Consider the following 8,710-nt stretch of genomic DNA (forward strand, 5'->3'; position numbering starts at 1 on the left):
TATATATGTAATGTATATATATATAAAATATATATATTATGTAAAAATATATATTATATACATACATTATATATTATATATACATTATACATTATATATATACACATTATATATATAATATATATATATAAAATATATATAATGTTTAGTGGTCCTGGAGCTGCAGGAGTCCTCAGATCCTCAAGGAGCAAGGCCTGAATATCTCAGGAGATAAAACAGAAGGTGATGGTTATGTGTACAAGGCTGGGGATGGGATGGGCTGAAAGGAAGCCTTTAAGAGCAGCAACACCAGGGCGCAGGCTGGGAGGAGAAATCCTGTAAAATAAGCCAAGCAGCAGGGCCAATAGACGTATTAAACATCTGAGGCTCAGAGGTTAAGTGCATTATCGAAGAGGTGAGCAAGTTAATGTAGGCAATTGGCTTTTCTTCAGTTGCAGCACGCGGGCTGTGCAGCAGGATACACAGCACTGGATGAGGAGATGGAAGCTGAGTTACAGAGGTAGGTGAGGCTTCCCGGGCAGCCAGCTCCCCATCTTCTGCAGCCCCAGGGCCTCTGCTCCTTGCTCCCTCCTTGGGCACAAATGCTCTGCCCCTCTGCTGGGACTGGCACGGACCTGTGTCCTTGCACGCTCCATCTCTGCTGCTGAAATACCCACAGCCTCGAGTCGGGTGCATTTGTCCAAGCAAGCACGCCATCTGGAAGTAAGATCCTAGACGTTATGTTTTTTTGAGATGAAATTTTTAAAAGTCAATATACTAAATGGATTTTCACCTGTCAATTCCCCAAATTAGGACTTTAAAAAAATCAATGATTTCTAATCAGAGCTTATCATTTCTCCAAGGAAAGTGCATTTTGACACCAAGAGAAGGAAAACAATATCTCAGGATAAAGGACAATCAATTATGTTGACGAAATTGAATACATGTCTGATATTTTCTTTCTTTCCTCTTTCTCCTTTCTTGAAGGATCAGTGTGAAGTTTGCTGTGCGCCAGGGCAGCTAAGGGGGTTTCAAACTGTCCTGGATTCAAATCTGCCAGCCTTATAGAATTGGCCTATCTTTGGGCATAGAACTTAACCAGAGAACCAACAGGGTGTGTGTGCATGTGTTTGTGTGTGTGTGTAGACAGAGAGAGATTTTAAGGGATTGGCTCATGTGATTGCAGAGGCTTGGTAAATCTGAAATCTGCAGGTTAGGCCAGCAGGCTAGAAACCCAAAGAGGAGCTGCAGTTGAGTCTAAAGATAACTGCTGGCAGAATTCTTTCTCGCTTGGTCCCTCTGTGTTCATTTAAGTTCTTCGACTGATTAGACGTGGCCCATTTGCATGGTGGATGGCAATCTGCTTTCTCAAAGCCCATGGATTTCAATGCTAATTTCTCCCAAAACTCACCTTTACAGAAACATCCAGAATAATGTTTGACCACATATCTGGGCATGACGGCCAAGCCAAGTTGACACATAAAATTAACCATCACAGTGAGCCTCAGTTTTCTTGACTTATAAATGAAATAATAATTCCTTCTTAACCACAGTCTGGTTAAAATGACTTCACAAAATATCACATGAAGTCTGTCCCAGAAAGCCTGTCCTGGCTTCATTTTCTGTCCCTCTCCCAGGCTCCCTGCAGACAGTCACCGCTGGGCTCCAAGCCCCTGGGGGTGCAGCTCTGTCGTCCTCTCAGAGGCCTGGCTGGGCAGGACCTTAGCAAACTCTGTGGTGTGAATTTGCCATGACTCCTGTCCATGACGGTTGACCCATCTTCCCTGCCAGACAGCCCGGAGGGTGGACAATTTCCTGCTCATCTCTTCAGCCGGTGCCCAGCACAGACTCTGGCAGACAGTATGTGTGTGGGATGATTGAAGATCTGGGTGAATTGAGCGGATTTTAGGTGAGACTTAGGGACACCATCAACTGCTTTCCCAAGGCTCATTCTCCTTTTGTGGGACTCTGCTGCCTGCCCTCACAGAAGCAAGACATGTGCTCCAGGTCCTGAGCAATTGTGCTCACCTCTCTGGCCCTCTTCCCCGGATGCCATGGCTCCTTTCCGTCTCTTCCAAACACGAGGGTCTGTCCTGCTGGCCTCTGCAGCTCCCTCCCAAAACAAGAGTCCCCTCCAGGCCCTGCAGAGCCATCTGTCTGCCCTGAGTGCTCCACCTATGCAGGGCCTCTTGGAGGTGCTGGCTGCTTCATGTTGGGGAGTCTTCCTCCTGCTTCCTGGACTTGCCAGTGTCTCCTCCTCACACTCGCAGACCACCGCTTCCTGTTGGCCAATCACCCGGCATCCTGCTTCAGTGGAACTTCCCGTTTCTGACTGGCTTCTTTTTTAGGACCATAAACCTCACTGTCTTCCTTAAGAGTTTCCACCCACCCCTGCCCCGCATTTTCTCAGTCCTGGGCTTCCCCTGACCTCACTGGGAAGAGGGTGAGCAGATTGCATCACTTCTCTCAGTCGAACCCTAAACATCCCTGATGCTCACCAGCCTCTCTTCCTCCCCTGAGTTCTTGGAATAAGCAGCCCCTGTGTAGACGGTCCCACCCGGCTGAACCCTGGCTGCCTCACTCAGTGTGCTGTGATGAAAAAGAGAATATCTATGGATCAGACTGAGTGAGATCGAGTGAGTTCTCTGGGACTTGGGCAAATTTCTGCACCTCTTTGGATTCCAGAGTCCTTGTCTTCAATTTCTGTCATTCAGTGAAGTTGCTGCTGTGAATTTAAGATCTACTGGACATTCAAGTGTCTGGCAAAGAGAGGGTGCATGAGGAGAGATGGTTTCCACCACCTGTCATGCCACCCAAATCTTCAGTGACCCCCCGCCTTGTCCCTGCACCCTATTCTGCTTCCACTGGTATGGGAATGGATCATGGTGCCTGGTCTCCCACGCATTTGCCTCCTCTCCCATCACCACACACACACACACACACACACACACACACACATGCACACGCACATACACACAGGCACACACCCCCCCACACGCACACACCCACCCACCCACACGCACACACATGCACACACACACACACGTGCACACACACACACACACACACACACACACACTGCCCTTCCTATTTTTTTCTTGAGATGGAGTCTCGCTCTGTCACCCAGGCTGGAGTGCAGTGGCATGAACTCGGCTCACTGCAACCACCACCTCCCAGATTCAAGTGATTCTCCTGCTTCAGCCTCCTGAGTAGCTGGGATTACAGGCACCTGCTACCTAGCCTGGCTAATTTTTGTATTTTTAGAAAAGATGGGGTTTTGCCACATTGGCCAGGCTGGTCTCAAACTCTAGAACACAGATGTGAGCCACTAAGCCCGGCCTGACCTTCCTTCTTTTGCAGGCTAGGGCTGAGCTGATCAGGAGACAAGTCTTGGGTTGAGGTGGCAGGGTGAGTAGTAATGGTGGGCGTCATTCCCTTGGGCTGCATGCGTGGAAAGCAGAGGACTCAGGGCTGGGCTATCAGGGTTTTCATGGCCTGAGGGCAGCCCAGGGTGGCTCTGGGGCCTAAGACATTGGACTGGGCCTGTGGGAGCTGGCCCGGCTTCCTCTTCCCTCTGCCCCATCACCTGCTGTTGCTGCTGCTGCATCTTTTTGGGTTCTACTCTGAGAACGTTTTTGCAACTCCTGTTCCTGCTGCATGCGGAGGTGGCCTTGCTCCCTTTCCTGGGTAGAGGTCTCTCCTCTGGCGAGCTGTGGGGGCTTCTCCGGGTTCCTACCTCAAGCAGCCCCTCACTGTGCTGGCCTGGCTTCACCCTGTGAACCTCCCATCCTGGCATCGGGGCCTTTCCAGACCGGCTCTGTGAGCCCCTCCCCTCCAAGACGGCCCCTCTACCAGAGGTTCCCTCGTACATTGGCGACAGCTCCCCTGTGACATTGCAGCTCAGACCAGCTCAGTAGCCACTGGCCCACACCAGGCAGGGACTTCACTAAGGACCACCACACTCCACCCCCACTGCCTGCCCCTTTGTGTGCTCTTATTGAACTATTAAGACTACATTATGAAATCACTAATTACTGGAGTAGCAGAGAGAAAGCTTTGAACAAAGGGAAAAAAGGGAGCGGCCTGTGAAGTAGAGACAACTTGATTTTGGTTATGTGTTCAGCATTGGAAAGAAGACAGGGCGCAGCTAAGCCTTGACGGAGCACCAGTGGCTCACCAGGAGAGCTTCCCTTCTCCTCCTCTTTTTCCTTTATTTGCTGAAAAAACTTTTTTTTTTTTAATAGAATGTTCCATGTACTAGGTCTGGCTGATTGCATCTTTGTGGTATAATTTAACTTGTTAGTCTATCCTCCACATTTCTTAAAAACCAAGAGTCAGATCTGGAGTCTGTTTAGACCGGTTTCAATTTGGCAAGGACCCATGACAGGAGTTGCTTTGATTGGTGCAAATCTGTTGCCTGGCATCAGGAGCACGTGCTGAGGGGTCGTCCCTCTTTGGTGATGCTGAGGTGTGCCAGTTGGGGCCCTCCATTCACAAGCCTCATCTGGGGAGATTTTGATGGGCAACCAAGGTTAAGAACCCTGGTTGGGATCCACCCCCTCATTTTTCAGGTGAGCTGGAAGGCGTGTGACTGTCCCCAACCACACAGCAGTGCAGGAAGTCCCAGCCCCAGCCCCGCAGTGCAGGATGATCGGGTTCTGCCCATCAGGACATCTTGCAAGCAGTTTTCCAGGGCTCTCTCTGGGCTTCTCACATTTTCCCCTTACCAGGGATAGTGTCAGGGCATTTCCCTGTGACATTTATTGACCACTGGAGAAGAACCAGAGATCTCTCCTGACTGTCGTTTAACTTCAATGAATATCCTATGTCCAAGGCATGACAAAGGCTTGTGAAAGTCAGGGGTTTACAGGGCACTGGAGAGAAGTGTGAACTCCTCCTCTAGGCACCTTGCATGGGAGATTCAGTCTGTGGTGGGCCCTGGGTCCAGCTGACCCCATTACAGGCCGACGTAACCCTGGAGCCCAGAGGAGGCTGGTTCCTGGTGAATCAGCCAAGTGTCTGTCCACAAAGGGCCTCTGCTGTCTTGCTCAGTGAGGGTCCCAGGGCACCTGCGCTGGAGCTGGATGGGATGATTCTTACCTCTTGGCTTTGTCCATAGTACACACACTGCCTGAAATGCACCTCTGCCCACCAGCCCCCATGCAGGGTTCTGGCGTACTCCATGACTGCTCCCCTGCACTGCCTGTTCTGATCCCAGGCCGGGTCAGACCGTTCACTTCCCCACCTTCAGCACTGACCACGCGGCGCTACAATCTTAGCGGTGTACTGGTTAATACCGAGCAGAGCAATGGCATCTGTAGAAAATCAGCCCTGATCTGCAGCTTGTGCTGATACTGGCCCGTGGACACTCTCACCACGGTGATTTCAGGAGCTGGCCCTTTGTTCCAGGGAGTCTGTGGCTTGAGTGGGCAGTGAGCAGATTCTCCCCTGTTTCTGCCTTACCTTGGAGGCTTCTCTGCTGAGGTGAGTGCAGCCTCTTCTGTGGCTGAGTCATGCAGAGGGATGACAGGAGGCTTTGCCTGCATCCCCTCCCTGCTTCAATGGGCTTCTCATCCCTCTGGTTTTCATAGGGCAGATCTGGCACTTCTCCAGGGGGATGGGTATCTCCAAACCTTCCCTAGGGATTCTGCTTGGCTTTTCCTCCCTCACAGGGTCAATTTGGCCTCTGTCCCTTGAGACCCCCATCTCAGCCTTTGCAGGTGGCCCCTTTTGTACCTGGCATGATGGGAGCAGCATGTCACAGCAGGGTGAGAGGAGAGCTCTTTGAGCGTCAGACCTCATTCTCTTCAGCTCTGGTTTGCTGGTCCAGCTGGCCAGGGACACAGGTGAGGACTTGGGGTTACCATCCCCTCTCAGAATCCTGGGTCTCTGTCTGTCTCTGACCTCTGGCTCAACTGTAGCCTCTGCAGAGCTCCTAGGGCAACCAAGCTCTTGGGGCTTGACAATGAAGTCCCCTCTGCCCGCTGAGCTGTTTGGAAGCTCTGCCTTCTTTCCCAGCCTGCCCTGACTGAACCTGGGTTACTGCCTGGGTCCTTGCAGTTTCTTCAGCACCTTCACATGTGAGTTTCATGAGGTGTTGGGGGTATTGCATATTGAATTTGCGAGAAGCTCACCATAGAAACGGTAGAAGTGTAGCCTGCACCTCATGAGTCCTTGCTTTGTGCCAGCCTTGCCCTGTCTGCACCTTTCAGCCTCACAGCTGATGAACCTGATGTCATCATCGTGCCCACTTTATTTTCAGTATATTGAGGCACAGAGGTAAAGTGTATTACCTGAGGTCACACAGCCACTGAGCCATGGAGCTTGGAGTTGAGTCCTGGCAGACGGGTCTATAGCATCAATGCTGTGCCCCTCAGGCTGTGCCCTCCTGTCTGGCTGGGCATGACTCTTCTGAGTACAGTTTATAGTGTGTCTCACAGAGTGCTCTGGGACTCACACGGCTGTGGCTCTGTGCTGCTGCACAGACCGGGAACAGGAGCCCCAAAGATGTGGCTCCGATCAATGAGGAGGCACAGAGTGTAGACAGAACACCGAATCTACCCTGTAGTCTTGATGAGGAAGCTGGAGTAAGTTCTGTTTCCTAACGTGTTCTTTCTGTCTGCCTGAAGTCCCCTTGTGAAGGCCTGTGGCCAGAAACCCCGGATGTGAGTCGTTATGGTTGTCCATTTCTTGGTAAAGGGGGAATTCCAAGCTGTGAGGCGGTGATGGTGGAGAGGCAGCTCTCAGGTGGGCAGGACAGGGCCTGCAGAGGGTGCAAGTGCCTCCTAGAGCACCTGGCCCCGGAGGTAATTGACTGTGTGGGGCTGGCTCTAGCCTCCCTGCAGAGTGGGAGAGGGGCTTTGTGACTTACGTAATTGGTTCTCAGGTATGTCCTTGCACGAGTTGCAGTGTGGTGATCTGTCTACCATCATGTTAGTGCCTGGTTCTTACATCCCTTTCTGTAGAAATTATTTTATTTATTTATTTGATTTGATTGCGGTAAGAACACTTGAAGTGAGATCTACCTTAACCCGCTTTTCAGCACACAGTGTATAACTGCTGACCACAGGTACAAGGTTGCATGGAAGATCACTAAGAGCCCTTTATCTTGACTGACGGAAACTTTATGCCCCTCGATTAGTAACTCCCCATGTTTACCCTCCCCTCAGCCCCTGCCAACCATTATTCCATCCTTTGATGCTGTGAATTTGACTATTTTAGTACCTCATAAGTGAATCATGCAGTAATTTTTTTTGTGACTGGCTTATTTCAGTTAACACAATGTTCTCAAGGTTCATTCATATTGTTGCATATTGCAGAACATTCTCTCTTTTTTAAAGGCTGAACAGTATTCGATTGTATGCATATATCACATTTCTGTATCAATTTATTTGCCAATGGATATTTAGGTTGTTTCCACATCGTGGCTGCTGTGAATAGTGCTACGGTAAACATGACAGGGCATATGGCTTCGAGGTCCTGATTTCAGTGCTTCTGGGTAAACACGCAGAAGTGGGATTGCTGGGTCATACGGTAGCTCTATTTTTAATATTTTGAAAATCCTCCAAACTGTTTTTCATAGTGTCTGCACCATTTTGCATTTCCACGTTTATTCAAGGGTTCCAATTTCTCCACATTCTTGCCAACGCTTGTCTTTTTTTGTTTTTTTGTAATAACTGACACGGTTTGGATGTGTGTCCCACCAAATCTCATGTGAAATTATAATCCCTAATGTTGGAGGTGGGGCCTGGTAGAAGGTGACTGGATCATGTGGGTGGATTTCTCAAGAATGGTTTAGCAGTACCCCGTTGGTATTATCCTCATGATTATGAGTTTTTATAAGATCTGGTCATTTAAAAGTGTGTAGCACCGGCCCCCTCCAGCTCTCTCTCTTTCTCCTACTCCAGACATGTGATGTGAGCCTTTTCCCTTCACCTTCTACCATGATTGTAAGTTTCATGAGTCATTGCAGAAGCTCAGCAGATGCCATTATCCTACTTCCTGTGTAGCCTGCAGAACCATAAGTCAATGAAATCTCTTTTCTTTTTTTTGGGATGGGGTCTTGCTCTGTTGCCCAGGCTGCAGTGCTGTGGCATGATCTCAGCTCATTGTAACTTCTGCCTTCTGGGTTCAAGCATTCTCCTGCCTCAGCCTCCTGAGTAGCTGGATTACAAGCATGTGCTACCATGCCTGGGTAATTTTTGCATTTTTAGTAGAATTTTTGCATTTTTAGTAGAGATGAGGTTTCTCCATGTTGGCCAGGCTGGTCTCAAACCCCTGACCTCATGATCCACTCGCCTTGGCCTCCTGAAGTGTTGAGATTATAGGGATGAGCCACCGCACCTGGCCAAACCTCTTTTCTTTGTAAATTACCAAGTCTCAGGCATATTTTGCTAGCATTACAATAATACCCTAATACAATAACCCTCCTAACAGGTGTGAGGCAGTATCTTATTGCAAATTTAATTTGATTTCCCTAATGATTGGAGATGTAGAACATTTTTTATACCTTTTGGCAATTTGTCTTTGGAGAAATATCTGCTCAAGTTATTTGCGTACTTTAAAATCAGGTTATTAGCTTTTTACTGTTGAGTGGTAGGAGATTCTCATATGTTTTGAATATTAATTCTCTAAGTCAGAGGTTAAGTTCCCAACTTACAATGGTTTGACTTACAATTTTTCAACTCTGTAAGGGGTTTATTGAGACATAACTCCATCGTAGGTCAAGGAG

The sequence above is a fragment of the Sapajus apella genome, unplaced genomic scaffold (genome assembly GCF_009761245.1).
Source record: "Sapajus apella isolate SASKATOON/1434 unplaced genomic scaffold, GSC_monkey_1.0 scaffold120, whole genome shotgun sequence".
NCBI classification, from domain to species: domain Eukaryota; kingdom Metazoa; phylum Chordata; class Mammalia; order Primates; family Cebidae; genus Sapajus; species Sapajus apella.